The sequence below is a fragment of the Peromyscus maniculatus genome, chromosome 2 (assembly GCF_049852395.1).
Source record: "Peromyscus maniculatus bairdii isolate BWxNUB_F1_BW_parent chromosome 2, HU_Pman_BW_mat_3.1, whole genome shotgun sequence".
Taxonomy (NCBI): domain Eukaryota; kingdom Metazoa; phylum Chordata; class Mammalia; order Rodentia; family Cricetidae; genus Peromyscus; species Peromyscus maniculatus.
Genome location: NC_134853.1, coordinates 166,701,926 through 166,716,792, shown reverse-complemented (window position 1 = coordinate 166,716,792; position 14,867 = coordinate 166,701,926). Strand labels below are relative to the sequence as shown.

Below are 14,867 nucleotides of genomic sequence, written 5' to 3'. Positions count from 1 at the left end.
TTCGATATGTAGCTGAGGATGACCTTGAACCCCTGATCTCCCCCTCCACTTCCAGAGTGCTGCTGGAATTAGGAGGCATGCAGCATCATACTTGGCCAAGGTCTCCATTTCTGTGTTCTTTCATCTATTTCCCTTCCTTCCTCCCATCAGCCCCCTTTTCTTTTCTCCCTTTCTCTCTCTCTTTTCTCAGTTTTAATTTTTTTCCTCTGCATGCTCTGTCTTCCGCCTCTACTGTACTTTCTATAGGGAAGTCACCAAGCACTGCCCACACATTGTGGGGAGTGAGGCTTTTTAAGGACAATGCATCACATGAATTACTCAGAATTCTTTTATACAAGACACTTGGCTAGCAAGGCATGATGGTGCACGCCTTTAATTCCAGCATTTGGGAGGCAGAAACAGGTGGATCTCTGTGAATATGAAGCCAACCTGGTCTACATAGTAAATTTCAAGTTAGAGCTACATGGTGAGAACCTGTCTCAAACAAAACAAAAACAAAAACAAACAAACAACAACAACAACAACAAAAAAAACCCGAAACAAATGGAAGAGAAAGAACCTTGACTGATTTTCTTTGATTTGTGCATCAGTCTTGAGACCTGGTTCTTGATTTGTTTTTTAAAGATTTTATTTTATTTTTATGTTTATTGGCATATTGTCTGCAAGTGCATTTGCACAGCAGAAGAGGGTTTAGGATCCCATGGGACTACAGTTAGAGACAGTTGTGAGCTGCTGTGTGGGTGCTGGGAATTGAACTCAGGACATCTGGAAGAGCAGTCAGTGCTCTTAACCACTGAGCCATCTCTCCAGCCCCTGGTTCTTGATTTTGCTGATGGGTACCAGGGATGGAACCTAGAGATTGAACTCTGGGACAGAGCCCAAGGCCTCGTGAATGCCAGGCAAACATCCTACCACTGAGCAGCAGGCCCAGCCCCATATGTATTTGATCTTTTTGTTTTATTTTGGTTTGGTCTGAGTGTTTTTGGTTTTTCTTTTCTTTTTTCTTTTCTTTCTTTTTTTTTTTTTTAGGCATCGTCGTTGTGGTGTAGCTCAGGCTAGCCTCAAACGTGCTCTATAAATGCAGGTGGACTCCTGATCGTTCTGCCTTCCCCTCCCCAGTGCCGGGATTACAGCAGTGTGCCACCATGCCAGTTTATGCTGTGCCAGAGATGGAACCCAGAGCTCTGTGCGTGCTAGGCAAGCGTTGATCTCTGAGCTACAGCCACAGCCCTGTAGCTTTTAGTGACATCCGTTCAGCTGCCTCGATGTTCATTTTCTGCTTTGATTTATAAACAACGTACTTTATTTATCACATGGCTCACGTTCCTCTAGCTTTGGCCACTGGAAGCTTCTCTGTTCTGTCCACCTCCCCATCCTCCTTGCTGTTTCCAGCCTGCTCACTCGCTTCCCACACCCTTTTTGCCTCCACCTCCCAGCTTGCTGCCCTGGGGGTCTTCTCAGAGCCTGGGCTGCTGTAGACTTAAACACCCTGATGACCCCATCTTATTGAGGCCATGACATTGCTCAAAGGTTCTGACCTCTGAGCTGACAAGATGGTTCAGCAGGTAAAGCCCCCTCGCACCAAGCTTGATGACTAGAGTTTGATCCTCAGGCCCCCACAGGATAGAGGGAGAGAATCAAGATCAATCCTGTGATCTTGTCCTTTGGCCTTCACATGTGCGCTGTGGCATGGATAAATAAATGTATAAACCCAATAAAATAGCCAGGCATGGTGGCACATGTCTTTAAGTCCAGCTCTTGTGGGGCAGATGCAGGCAAGTCTCTGTTAGTTCAAAGCCAGCTTGAGCAACAGAGAGATTAAAAAAAAAAAAGTTCTAAAGATGGTTTTGTTGTTGTTGTTTTGTTTTGTTTTTTAAAGTCCTGACCTCAGAGGGCCCTTCTGGTCTCCTCAGCTTACATCAGATACTGTATCTTTTAGTCTTCAAGGTTTCTTCACCCTCTCAGCACACACAGGTCAGTGGAAAGTGTCAGTGTTACACATCCAGGGTCAGTCCGAGGGTATGACTGATCCTGGAACCTTGGGTCACCCTCTGACCCCACCCCACAGGTCCCCAACTCCTGGACTAGGAAAGCTGTTACCAGATTCTTCAGACCTAACTGTTGATTCCCGGCCTCAGTCCCAAGAGTGGGGCCATGGATTTAGCCCGCACGTGCCCAATCCTAGTACCGTTTCAGTCCCCCCGGGAATAAATGGGGAAACTAAGGCTGAAGCGACTCCCCCCAAGATGGTGGCTGGGATTTGAACCCGGTGGTCTGGGATTTTGGAGCGTGTGGAGGTGTTTTGTTTCGTTTTCACGGTAGTGAGGATTGAGCTGGTGTGGCGAAGGGGCTGAGCTTGGTGGGTAAGTGCTCTGCCACTAAGCTGGGTCCCCAGCCCCCACCCTTTTTATTTTGTAGTTTGAGACAGTGTCTGCCTAAATTGCCCAAGCTGGCCTCAAGCTCATTCTGTCGTCCAAACTGCTCTTGGGTTTGTAATCCTCCTGCCTCAGCCTCTTACATAGCCAGTATGGTGGGCCTGCACCACGGCTGGTCCTGGTCCTGTAAAAGCTGCGGACCAGGGCTGCACATGTGACAGCCGCCTGATGCGGCCACTGTTGAAAAGAACCATTGTAGGGCAGATCTGGCCCATCCTGCAATGTCCAAAGACAGTTCTAGAATGGCTAAGATGATAACAATTACTCAGAAACACATTCTGGGGGGTCATGACGCGTCACAGATAGCACCGTGTTCGTAAATACTTGTGTATGTCGGGGGCACACATGCCGCAGCACACAGTGGCGGTCAGAGCACAAGCTCGGGACCTCTCACCATCTTTCATTTGCTTTGAGACGGTCTCTTGTTCACAGCTGTGTACTCCTTGCTAGCTGGAGCTTCTGCGATTCTCCTCTACCTGCCTCCCATCACGCTCACCTTGTGAGCATGGAGATGATAGATGTGCCCTCCATTGTCTGGCTTTTATGTGGGTTCTGGGGATTTGAACTCAGATCCTCAGGCTTGCAGAGCAAGCTCTTTGTCCCTGAGCCACCTCCCCAGCCTGCATTGTAAACATTCTATGTGTACTGAAATTTAATCCTATGGAGTGTTAGGAAAGTAGAGCCTATTTTTAGCATTGCCATATCACAGAAAGAAAAGGGATGGCACAGAGAGGCTAAGTCGTTTGCCTGAAGTTCCACAGCACCACAGCGGCAGCCCGGGGAGTGAGTCTGGCTCAGGGAAGAGTCTTGCTCTTGACTGAAATGCAGCTTTGCTTCACCATACTTTTCTTGCTCAGTGGGTCAGGACACCATCTGGGTAGTTTCTACCCTGCCAGCAAGGATGGGCTCTGCAGTGAGGCGGGCATCCGGAGAGGCTGGGGCATGGAAGGACTTCTCGGCCTTGCCCCACCTCTGTGCCCAGGGCTCAGAGGAGCTGCCCTGAGATAACCCTGCCTGCGGGCATGTGTGGGTGTCCGTGGTGAGGCCACTGGAGGCTGAGCTGACTGCTTGCCTTCTGCTGCCTCCGGGAGATGCTGCGGAAGCTGGCTGGCTTCAGAGGGGGAAGTTCTGCAGGAGAAGCTTCTGGGAACCCAAGGGTGCAGCCTGGAGGCCCGTGCCAGCCGGCTCTCCACAGGCAGCCCCACCCTTCAGGCCAGGACTCCCTTCGCCTCCACCAAGCGGGGCCGCATGCTTCTAGCAGTACTCATTTCCAGAGGAAAGGACTCCTGTGAGCCGTCACAGAGGCTTTCCCATGTCTGGAGTACCGAGGTCTCTTAGGATTATTTAAATTATCCACCGTAACCGGTTCATCTTATTTACAGTTGAGACAACTTCCCCTAACACACACATGACAATGGTTAAAAATAGAGAGAGAGAGGTCAGAAACCAGAGAGGGGAAGGCAGGACACCACGCTATCAGGAACTTGAGGAATGAGGACAACTCTCCTCAAATGTCAACTTTAGTTTGAGTTTTCTGGCACCCCGAGTGAAAAGGAGGGACACCCTCAGTTCCTGTGGTTAGGCTCTCAATAAAGAAGGGTACTGGGCTTCTAGGAAGGTAGGATGTTCTTAGGCAGAGAGACTCACAGTGAGAAGGCAAGTCGGGAAGTGTGAGTTGGCTGTTTACTGACTGCGGCCTCCTAAAGTGACTGAGTGTCCTTATTAATGATGAGATTAATTGTCCTGGGCTGCTGTGGGGATCAAGAGGAGAACGAAATGCACATATTAGCCCACGGTAGCATCCTGCATAGTGAAGGCATAATTAATTTGAATTCTTGTCACCCATACAGGTCCACTTAAAATTGTTAATATCTTTGTTTGTACATGTGTGTGAGAGAGATGTGATGATGATGATGATGTAAGCATGAAGTTCAGAGGAGGCTTTTGGGAGTCAGTTCTCTCTTTGCACCACGTGAGTTTTGAGGATTGAGCTCAGGTCGTCAAGCTTGGTAGCAAGTGTCTTTAATCCACTCAATTGCTAGTCAGCTTTGTTGTTTTTTGTTTTGTTTTGCTTTGTTTTGTTTTTTTGAAACAAAGTGTCCTGGCTAGTTTTGCGTCAACCTGACACAAGCTAGTGTCATTAGAGAGGAAGGAGCCTCAATTAGGAAAATGCCTCCATAAGATCTGACTATAGGCAAGCCTATGGGGCATTTTCTTAATAAGTGATTGATGGGGGAGGACCCAGCCCATTGTGGGTGTGGCCTACTTTGGGCTGGTGGTTCTGGCTTCTATAAGAAAGCAGGCTGAGCGCGCCATGTGAGCAGCGTTCCTCCGTGACCTCTGCATCAGCTGCTGCCTCCAGGTTCCTGTCCTGACTTCCTACGATGATGAACAGTGCTTTGGAGGCATAAGCCAAAATAAACTCTTTCCTCCCTAAGCTGCTTCTTCAGTCAAGGTGTCTCGGCATAGCAATAGTAACCTAACCAAGAAAAGTTGGCACCAGGAGCGGGGTATTGCTGTGACAGACCTGACCCTGTGTTGGGGAGATCTGTGGAAGGACTTTGGAACTTTGGGCTAGAAGAGCCACTGAGTGTTGAGAGCTCAGTGGGATGTTCTGTAGGATCTTGGAAGATAAGAATGTTTGGAACAGGGCAGACGGTGGAGGCCTGGCCTGTGAAGTTTCAGAGGGAAGTTTAAAGACTCTATCAGAGCTGTTTGCTATTTTGAATTAGGAGTCTGTTGTTCTGGTCAGCTGCGGCTGAAGAGTCAGCCATGATTAACAAGAGACCAGCACTATCGAAGTGAAGCCTTTGTGTTACTGGTACAATTGATGCTGGTCGGCCGGAGCTAAGACATTAGCGGTGATTAAAGAGACCAGCATCATTGAGAAATCTTCTGGGAAGTGTTTCCTGAGAGTCAGCACACAGAACTGGAGGTCAAAGGCAGCCAAGGTTATATCTTGCCCTTGGTAGTGTAAGGGTCATCCAGGTGATTCTCGTTTTGAAGGGGTCATGGAGAGCAGCTCAGCCTTGGCACTGAGAGAAGCCAGGAGGGGCCATTGGTGAAGGTGCAGCCTCAGTAGCAATTGAAGGCCTGGACTGGAGGGTTGTGCAGAGAAGCTGAGGGCTGGCATTGTGAGGAGAGCCCGGGAGAGGCTAGTGGTACAAGAACAGCCCAGCCGCAGATGAAGACCCAGAATTTTGGAGATGCCAGGGAGCTTGTAAGGCTGGGGGATGCTTTAGGTTTGTAAACTATTTTATATTGTGATGTCTTTATTAATGTTTCATCTTGGGGATGAATAAGAAAGGAAAGGTTGTGGCTTAAGAGCGATGCATTTGTATGTCGAGTTGAGAAGTGGTCAGCTGTCTTGGAGAGTTTTATGTCAACTTGACACAAGCTAGAGGCATCAGAGAGGAAGGAGCTTCAATTGAGAAAATGCCTCCATTAGGTCTGGCTGTAGGCAAGCCTGTGGGGCATTTTCCTAATTAGTGATTGATGGGGGAGGGCCCAGCCCATTGTGGGTGTGGCTTACCCTAGTCTGGTGGTCCTGGCTTCTATAAGAAAGCAGGCTGAGCACGCCAGTAAGCAGCACCTCTCCATGGCCTCTGCATCAGCTCCTGCCTTCAGGCTCCTGTCCTGTTTGAGTTCCTGGTCCTGACTTCCTATGACCAGTGATATGGTAATGTAAGCCAATTGAAAATCCTTTCCTCCCCAAGTTGCTTTGGTCATGGTGTTTCATCACAGCTATTGTAACCCTGACTAAGACACAAGGTGTCATGAAGCCCAGGCTGGTCTTGAACTTGCTATATAGCTGAGGATGACTTTGTACTGATCTTCCGGGGTGCTAGGATGGTAGGTGTGTGCCGCTGTGTTCAGTTTATCTGGCGTTGGGGATTGAACCCAGGACTTCGTGTATGTGAGGCAAACACTCTACCTACTGAGCCACAGCTCCAAGCTCCCGGGAAATTATTTTGGAAGTTGCAAATGTATTCCTCATCTGACAGTCTCACAAAGAACTCTATCAGGGAGCAGTGTTTAAACCGCAGCCTAGCCAAAAGCAGACCTAGGGGCAGGTGTGGGCACGGCATGTGGTCTCAGCCGGCACATTCCCTGCACTTCCTTCCTCCCTGGCTTTGCTAGGTTCTCCTTGGCTTGGGGTGGAAACCTCTGCCATCCTCAGGCTGATGGTGTAAGTGAGGCTATAAGCTTGGCTGTCCTAGTGAGAAGGACATCAGCTGTATTCCCTAGAATAGACCTGACATTCCCCTCAAAGGGACCTGTCCTTGCACACGACTCCTCTGAAAGTCCCCAATTAAGTCCAGAGCCTGCAGAATCCATTGGAGACAGCTGGGCCCACACAGTAACTCGCACCAAGTCCTTTTTCCTCTCAGACAGAAATGGAGCAGTGTCTGATGATCCAGATTGGTGCTGGTCCTGACTCTTCCGTCTCAAGAGAGGCTGGGAGCAAGGACCTGCCAGCCTTCAGCTCCACCACAGTGGAGCTTCCGCACCTGAACCCGAAGAAGCCCACTCCCAAATACCCTCTGAGACTTGGGGCATCTGTCCTATTTGTTCATAGGAACAATAAAAGCTGCTTCATGGTAGAGCCGATTCTTAGCACATTGAAGGCCCCAGGTAATAGGTTTTCTGTACCCCAATAATCATTTCTCCACTGACGCAGTAAGCCACATCAAGCTGAATTCAAAAAGTAAGAGACCAGGTTAATTCTGAGCAAAGCATCTCCCGAGTGACTCCTCTAGCCCCAGAGATCAAGGAGGGGGGGAAGGGCAGGAAAAATCACATGGCCGATCTACAGGAGGGGACTTAAATACCCTGTAGGCATGGGGTGGTGATGTGTCCTCCACAAGCTGGGTTTGTGCTCAATTATAAGGCTTTGTGTGGGGACTTGAGCTGGCAGCTTCAGAGGAAGCCGACGCAATCACCAGGAAGGCAGACCTGAACTTCTGGTGGTTTTTCTGAGAGGTTGGGGTTTGGAGAGCCAGGAATGAGGCTTTCGCAGGGGCGAGCTGTACCAGCCGAACACCAGGTTCTAGCACCAAAATAATTAATGATAAGAGGAAGAGCTTCCTCTGGGCATGGTGGCACCGGCCGGGAAATCCATCATTCAAAAGCCAGACACAGGTGGATCTCTTGAGTTCAAAGCCAGCTGGTCTACAGAATGAATTCCAGTCTCAAAAACCCTGTCTCAAAAATTAAAAACAAACAAAAAACTAAAAATAGATGATTTACTTCCTGAACAGAAGGGGATCAACTATGCAGGCTCACCCTCCCCACATGATCCCAGAAAAGTAGGAAGTTATGGTAATTATGAGAGAAGCCTAGCTGTCCACTGCATTCACTTATTTGTTTATTTATTGGAGACAGAGTCTCACCATGTACCCTGGCTGGTCTGGAACTCACTATGTAGACCAGGCTAGCCTCAAACTCAAAGAGATCCGCCTGGCTCTGCCTCTGGAGTGCTGGGATTAAAGACAAGCTCCACTACACCCAGCCAATCATTGGATGTTCTTATTTTGAGGCAGGGTCTCTTTATACAGCCCTGGCTGTCCTGGAACTCACTATGTAGACCAGGCTGGTTTTGAACTCAGGGACCCACCTGCCTCGATCTCTCAAGTGCTGAGATTAAAGGCATTCTGGACCATGCCCAGCTGCTACCTAGTGTTCTGTACTGTTTTGTTTTTCGAGTCAGGGTTTCTTTGTGTGGCCCTGGCCATCCTGGAACTCTGTAGACCAGGCTGGCCTAGAACTCAGTGATTTGCCAGCCTCTGCCTCCCAAGTGCTGGGACTAAAGGTGTGCGCCACCACCCGGCTACCTAATGTTCTTAAAGGACCTTTGAGATTCCCAGGCTGTCATTCTGCTGCTTCCTTCTTGCGTGGTTGCCTGCACTAACTTCTTGGGTGCCTAGGACTGCAGTCACTCATCCTGTAGAGATCCGGGCCTGTCAAGGTTTTGTTCTTGTTCTGTTGTTTTCTGAGTGACCATGGTGTTTCTGGCTCTCCAGATCTGTGTGCCTTTGCATCAAGAGAAGACTTTAGTTTTGAACAGTGCGAGCTGTTGCATGGTTCAGAGGCACCTGCAATGCTGTCCCTGTGGGGACCGCAGGACTGGGGGCGGGGCTGGTGAGGCGTGAGGGAGGGGGTTAGGGGACCAGTTGTTTTTCCTGTTATCTGTAGAAAGGAAACGAAGTGGGAAGTGGAGTGTGCGGGCTGTCAGTGGGCGGGCCGTCCAGCCACGCGCCCCGCCTCCGGCTCACTCGCGCTCAGCCTCCGGGCTGCCAGCTCCACGGGGCCTAGCTGCTCCGCTCCGGGACGGGTAAGTGCTCCCCCGGGCTGCATCAGAGGAAGACTGGGTCGGGGGTTCGGGCAGCGCAGGGCCGGCTCTCCCACGTGTCCCGGCACCCTGACTTTGGGCGCCTCCTGGAGTCTGGCAAGCGGACAGTGGATCCCTTCGGAGCTGGTCTGCTGGGACCTGGACCTGAGCTGTCCTCGGGGCTCCAGACGTCCCCTGTGCCAGCATCTCCCCTGCACTAGCATCTCCCCTAAGCCTGTCCTGGCGCGCCTCAATCGAGGGACCAAGGGCTCTCCCGCCCGGCAGTAGGGTCCGTGTTGCGCTTTAGATGTCGGGATAGTGCTGGCTTCCTGGGCTTGGTCGCGGCAAGGCTGAGCCCGAGCAGGGTTACCCAGGTAGGCCAGCCCAGGCGCGGGGACAGGGGTGCGTCAAGATCCTCTGCACCCTGGCCCTGCGATCCTTCCAGCAGCCCCTTCACAAAACGGGTCAGGGCTGCCTAGCGGCAGACACTGAAGTTTCTGGGCCCTCCTTCTCTCCCTCCCCTCTCTGCTGGTGTGCTCCTTGCTGAGTTTTGGACCCAGGCGAGCGAGATCACTCTCCAGATCTGCAGCTGAGCAGGGGTTACGGCGGCAAAACCGCCTCCAGTTTTGCATTTCCGGACTTTTTTTTTTTTAATACTCTTGCCGGTAAATCAGCCTGAATGGGGCTCTTTTTTTTTTTTTTTTTTTTAATTTAGTTTCCTGTTCTTATTTAGGCTTCCTCCTCTGCACCTCATCCTTAAAAGATAGGGGAGAATGGGAAGGCCCTTTGTGGGTCTTAGGATGGGGGCGCTGCTAAAGTGGCTGTATACTTCCTTAAGCGGAGAGATGCTAGACCCTGGATGAGACCAATGGCAGACAAGGACATGCACGCTCTGGGGTGGAAGTGGAGGCTGGAGACGGACTTTCCAATGTCAGGGTGTGAAGTGCCCACACACTGGGGCCTCATCCAGCTCCCTTAAAACTCCTTCAGTTTGTATGGAATCGGAGGTCCTCTGAGCCGTTTCCACTGGGTTCAGGCTCTGTGGGGAGCAGGGACCTGTCAGCCGGCGATCCTACCACACTGTCAGGAGAGAAGAAGCCCGTGCCTAAATGACCTCTGAGACTTGGAGCACAGTCTTGTCTGTATGTGGAATGAGTGTGCCTTTGTTGAGAGAGAGAGAGACAGAGACACACGTTCTCTAGTCAGGGAGCCGCTCACTACTCTCCAAGGGGACTTTGAAAGTAAGGACCTAATCCCCGGGTTCTCATTCCTGACACCACGGGTTGCTGACGGTGGCCCTGGGTTCTTGGCAGTTTACTTCTCCATTGGGACTTCCCCCTACAAACTCAGCCGCTTTACATACAAGAGCAGTCCGTTGTGGGCTCCGTCCCTTTTCTGCCTCAGCCGCATGGTGCCGAGGCTCACTGAGATCCACCAGGACTAGGGACTGGGCTAAGAACCAGGCAGGTAGGGAGAGCGTCGGCCTCTGGGGATGGGCCTGGGGGTAGTGGTCTTCACGGGACAGCGGTCCACAAGTAGAGAAGCCAGGGTGGCTGTGGATGGTGAGGGCTGCTTCCTGCTCAGTGGTCTTCACGGACAGCGGTCCACAGTAGAGAAGCCAGGGTGGCTGTGGATGGTGAGGGCTGCTTCTGCTCGCTGTGTTTTTCTTAGCTGCACAGGAGGAGAGGGAAGTCGATGTGCAATGTGTGAAGCAATCCCCCTTTGACTGCTTTTTAAAACTTATTTTTGTTTAGAGGGCACTTCCCCAGCTCGTTCTGTGGGTCCATTAAGATGGGAAAGCTTCCGCCACTCCCCAGGGAACCGGTGCTTCCCAGGAGGTCTGATGGTGGAGCTTGTCCCGAAGGCAGGTGCCCCTGGAGGATGGGCAAGGAGAGCCCTGTAGCAGGGCACTGTTGCAGTGATGACTGACTAGCTGCCAGCCTGGAGGACAGCAGGAGCCAGGCTTGCTTTGGCAGTGAGGAAAACACCAGCTTTGTTCTGGAAACAGCGCCTCAGAAAGCAGCTAAACTGCGCAGATTGCCGATCTCTGCTTGGTCCTGCATTCAGCCCTCACACTGAATGGTCATTGAAGTGGCTGGTGGAAATCCCCAGCCATCATATCAGAAATGCTGCCAGTTTCAAGGTGGAACAAAACATCAATCCGGGAACCTCCCTGCTCTTTCTTCGCAGCCACACACTGTGTGTGACTTTCTGTGGGGTGAACCAAAATATGACCCACTCTGCACCGCCCCCCCCAACCCTCCGGCGATGTCCCTGGGGCCTAAGAAAGTTCCCCTTCCGGTTGAATATGCATGCAAACCCTCAAAGCCTTGAGGACGGGTGAGGGTCAGGCTGCTGCTGGAGAGGGGTGCTTTAGACGGGGCACTGGCTTCCTGTGCTGGGTGTGATCTGCAGTCGGTTGATGGATGTGGAGCTCCAGGAGCTCCACTACTGGTGGGCGGAGAGCCGTGGGAGGGGGGAACAGAGAAGAGGCCCAGAACCAGTGTAGGGGGCCGGGGGCGGCAGCCTGCTTGGGAATTTAGGTCCTATTGGGATGCTGTGTTGGTTCCTGTGGCTGCTGTAGCAAAGGAAAAGAAGTTTTGTGCCTTCAGACAAACAGATTTCTATTCTGGAACCATAAGTCTGAAGTCAGGGTCCCAGTGTGTCCATTCGTACCATCTCCAACCCCAAGGGAGACCTTGCCGCTTCTAGCTGCCAGGGACTCCAAGTGGCCCTTGGCTCATGACTCCATTCCTCCTATCTCTGCCTCTGTCCTCATATGCCTTCTCCACCCATCTTTGTGGCTTTTTCTGTCTCTTTTCCTTCTATTTTTAAAAATTATTTACTCTTATGTTTTGCCTGCATGTATGTCTGTGTGAGGGGGTCAGATCTTGGAGTTATAGACAGTTGTTAGCTGCCATGTGGGTGCTGGGGATTGAACTGGGGTCTTCTGGAGGAGCAGCCAGTGCTGTTAACTGCTGAGCCATCTCTCCAGCCCCCTTTTTCTGTCAAGAACACTTGTCCCTGCATAGGTCTACTCAGGTAATTCAGGAGGAAGTCCTTTTTAGATTCTTAGCTTATGTATGCAAAGATCCTTTCTTGGGAACTGGGGAGATAGTTTAGCAGAGCGTACTTTACCTGAGTTCTAGCCAAGGAACCAAACCCACGTTTAGAAACAAGCCAGGCTGTGGTGGCACACCTTTAATCCCTGCATTCGGGAGGCAGAGGCAGGTGGATCTCAGTGAGTTCAAGGCCAGCCTGGTCTACAAAGTGAGTTCCAGGACTGTCAGGGCTACACAGAGAAACCCTGTCTCAAAAAAAGAAAAGAAAGAAATTCGTGTGTGTGACAGTCCCACATTGGGATGACAAGGACAGGCACAGATCCCTAGGGGTTTACTGATCAGCAAGCTGGGCCTAGTTGGCAAGTCCTACCAAGGAGAAACCCTGTCTTGAGCTGTCAAGACGGCTCAGCAAGTAAGGTGCTCGCTGCCCAAAGATGCAAGCAGGATGGCCCAGAATCCACGTACAGGTAGAAGGAGGAAACTGTCTCCACAGAGTTGTGTCCTGACCTCCGTGCGTGTGCTGTGCCACATCCTACGTCATACACATAAAAAATAATAGGGTTAGCTGAGCAGTGGTGGCGCACGCCTTTAATCCCAGCACTCGGGAGGCAGAGCCAGGCGGATCTCTGTGAGTTCGAGGCCAGCCTGGTCTACAGAGCGAGATCCAGGACAGGCACCAAAAACTACACAGAGAAACCTTGTCTTGAAACCACCACCACCACCACCACCACCACCACCCACCGCCAAAAAAAAATAGTAGGGTTCTGGAGAGATGGATCAGTAATTAAGAGCATTTACTGCTTTCCAGAGGACCAGTGTTTGGGTCCCAGCACCCACCATGGACAGCTCACAGCAGCCTGTAACTCCAGTTCCAGAGGATCCATTGTCCCTTCTGGCTTCTACCACACTGCAACACACAGCATATATTCACAGACACACATACATTTTTTAAAATCAAAAATAATGTTTGTTTGTTTGTTTTTGAGACAGGGTTTCTCTGTGTAACCTTGGCTGTCCTGGAACTCACTCTGTAGACCAGGCTGGCCTTAATAAACTCAGAGATCTGCTTGCCTCCCAAGTGCTGGGATTAAAGGCGTGCGTCATCACTACCTGGCAAAAATTAAAAATCCTGAGTAATAATTCCCTGTTTTCAAGCAGGTGGACGGCATTGCCAAGGAATGGCACCGAGGTCGTCATCTGTTTCCCCCCACACGCATGCGCGCGCACACACACTCATACTCAATGTGCTTCTAAACACGAACATTTTTTTTTTCAATCAGTGGCGAGGTTCTAGGGTAAAGGTGCCCATGGAAAGCTTTGAGGGGATCGCTCACCAGCTCACCAGTGCAAAGGGAGTGTTCTGTCCACAGTTTCCAAGAACATGCCTTCATCCGACTCTGTCCTGCCTCTTACGCAGGGTGACCTCAGGCTGTATTTCCGTTTCCAGTGCTCTCTGCTGCACTGCCCTCCCAAGCCTCCCTCTTGCTTCCCTTTCTCTGGCTTTGTGACTGGCAGCAGCTTTCTAGTCAGTTCTGCAGAGGATGTCTAGGACCCCTGGGAAGAATGGGTGCCCTCCACACACTTCCCTTCTCTCTCTCCTTCTCAGCACCTGCTGGCTGGGGCATTCTTCACAATCTGAGGAGGTGACTGGCAGGGTTTTTGTTTTTGTTTTGTTTTGCCACTTGAGTCCGAGTCCCCACATCCTCCTTGGGGACCGTAATTTGCCTGACACAAAGATTTCATGAGATGGGGCTCGTGGTATTGGAAGGGATTTGGAGAGCCCCCATTACTGAACCCCAAAGGAAGCGAGGGGGAACGTGGCGGGTCATGGGCTCCCAAGGGGCCCTGGCAGTGCCGGGCCACTCTCTTGGCCTAGATGGGACATTGCTTTTCTCTGTGGAAGCTGGAGCAGTGTTCTTACTAGGAAGGGAGAGCAGAGCCATGTTGAGACTTTGAGAAGGAAGATATCTGCTCGGGGCCAGGCGTGCAGGGCAGGGCAGGATTTCCACACAGTAGCAAAGATGTTGTCTTCAGAGTCACAGCTGGGTTTTTTTTGTTTCAGTGTGGAACCCAGGCTCATCTGTGAGACAAGCTCCCTCTCTGAGTAGCATCCCCTCCCCAGAACTGGGTTTTAGCCTCAGCTACTTTAAAACAAACAAACAAACAAAAACTACTTATTTTTGTGGGGTGTAGTGGCACACACCTTAATTTCAGCACTCAGGAGGCAGAGGCAGGTGGATCTCTGAGTTCAAGGCCAGCCTGGTCTACAGAGTGAGTTCCAGGACAGCCAGGGCTACATAGACCATGTGTCAAAAAATTATTTTTATTGTATGTTAAATATCTTATTTCCTTGGAGCTGGAGTTAAGGTGATGTGAGTCACCCTGCATGGGTTCTGGAACCTAAGGGGTGCCCTCCAGGAGCGGGATGTGCTCTTAACCACTGAGCCTGCTGAGTGACCTTGGGTTAGCTGCTGAACCCTGAGCCTTAGAGGCAGTTGCTGAGACAGTGGTATGGCAATACTTATCAGGTTTTAGAATGTCATGAATGGGCAGAGGGGGTAGACACAGCAAGACAGACAATGTCTGGAAAGTAGCAGAGAGAGTGGATCCCTTTATCCAAGCATGACACTGGCCCCCCTCTACCACCCAACAGCTTTTCTTGTTTTTATAAACTTGACACAGCTCTAGGTACTACTGTATACTGTATGTACTACAGTAATAGAGAATAATACAGCCTCACCTTTTAGACAGGGTCTCAGGTAGCCCAGGTTGGCCTCAAACTCACTATATAGCTGAGGATGATCTTGAACTCCTGGTCTCCTTGCCTGTGTCTCCCAAGGGCTGGGATGACAGGCTGTGCCCACCATGCCCAGCTAGGCATGTGCTTTTGTGTTTGGCCTCTGTGTGTGTGTGTGTGTGTGTGTGTGTGTGTGTGTGTGTGTGTGTGTGTATGTGTGCGCGCTCCCATGTGAACACATGTTGAGGCCAGAAGAGGACACTGTCTTCTTCTATCATTTTCTCTCTTATTCCCTTAAAACA

The 14,867-nt window shown here is 50.9% G+C and overlaps 1 protein-coding gene across 5 annotated transcripts in view; it reads left to right on the top strand.

Moving 5' to 3' along the window:
* The first annotated feature begins 8,644 nt into the window (after positions 1–8,644).
* Positions 8,645–14,867, top strand: part of Pik3cd (phosphatidylinositol-4,5-bisphosphate 3-kinase catalytic subunit delta) — a 45,167-nt gene continuing 38,944 nt past the window's right edge. For 4 of the 5 annotated variants that reach the window (XM_076565663.1, XM_076565661.1, XM_076565662.1 and 1 more), the window contains exon 1: positions 8,645–8,769. The gene's annotated coding sequence lies outside the window, so the exon portion shown is untranslated. The remainder of the gene's footprint in view (positions 8,770–14,867) is intronic. The other variant, XM_076565660.1, reaches the window with a different exon arrangement.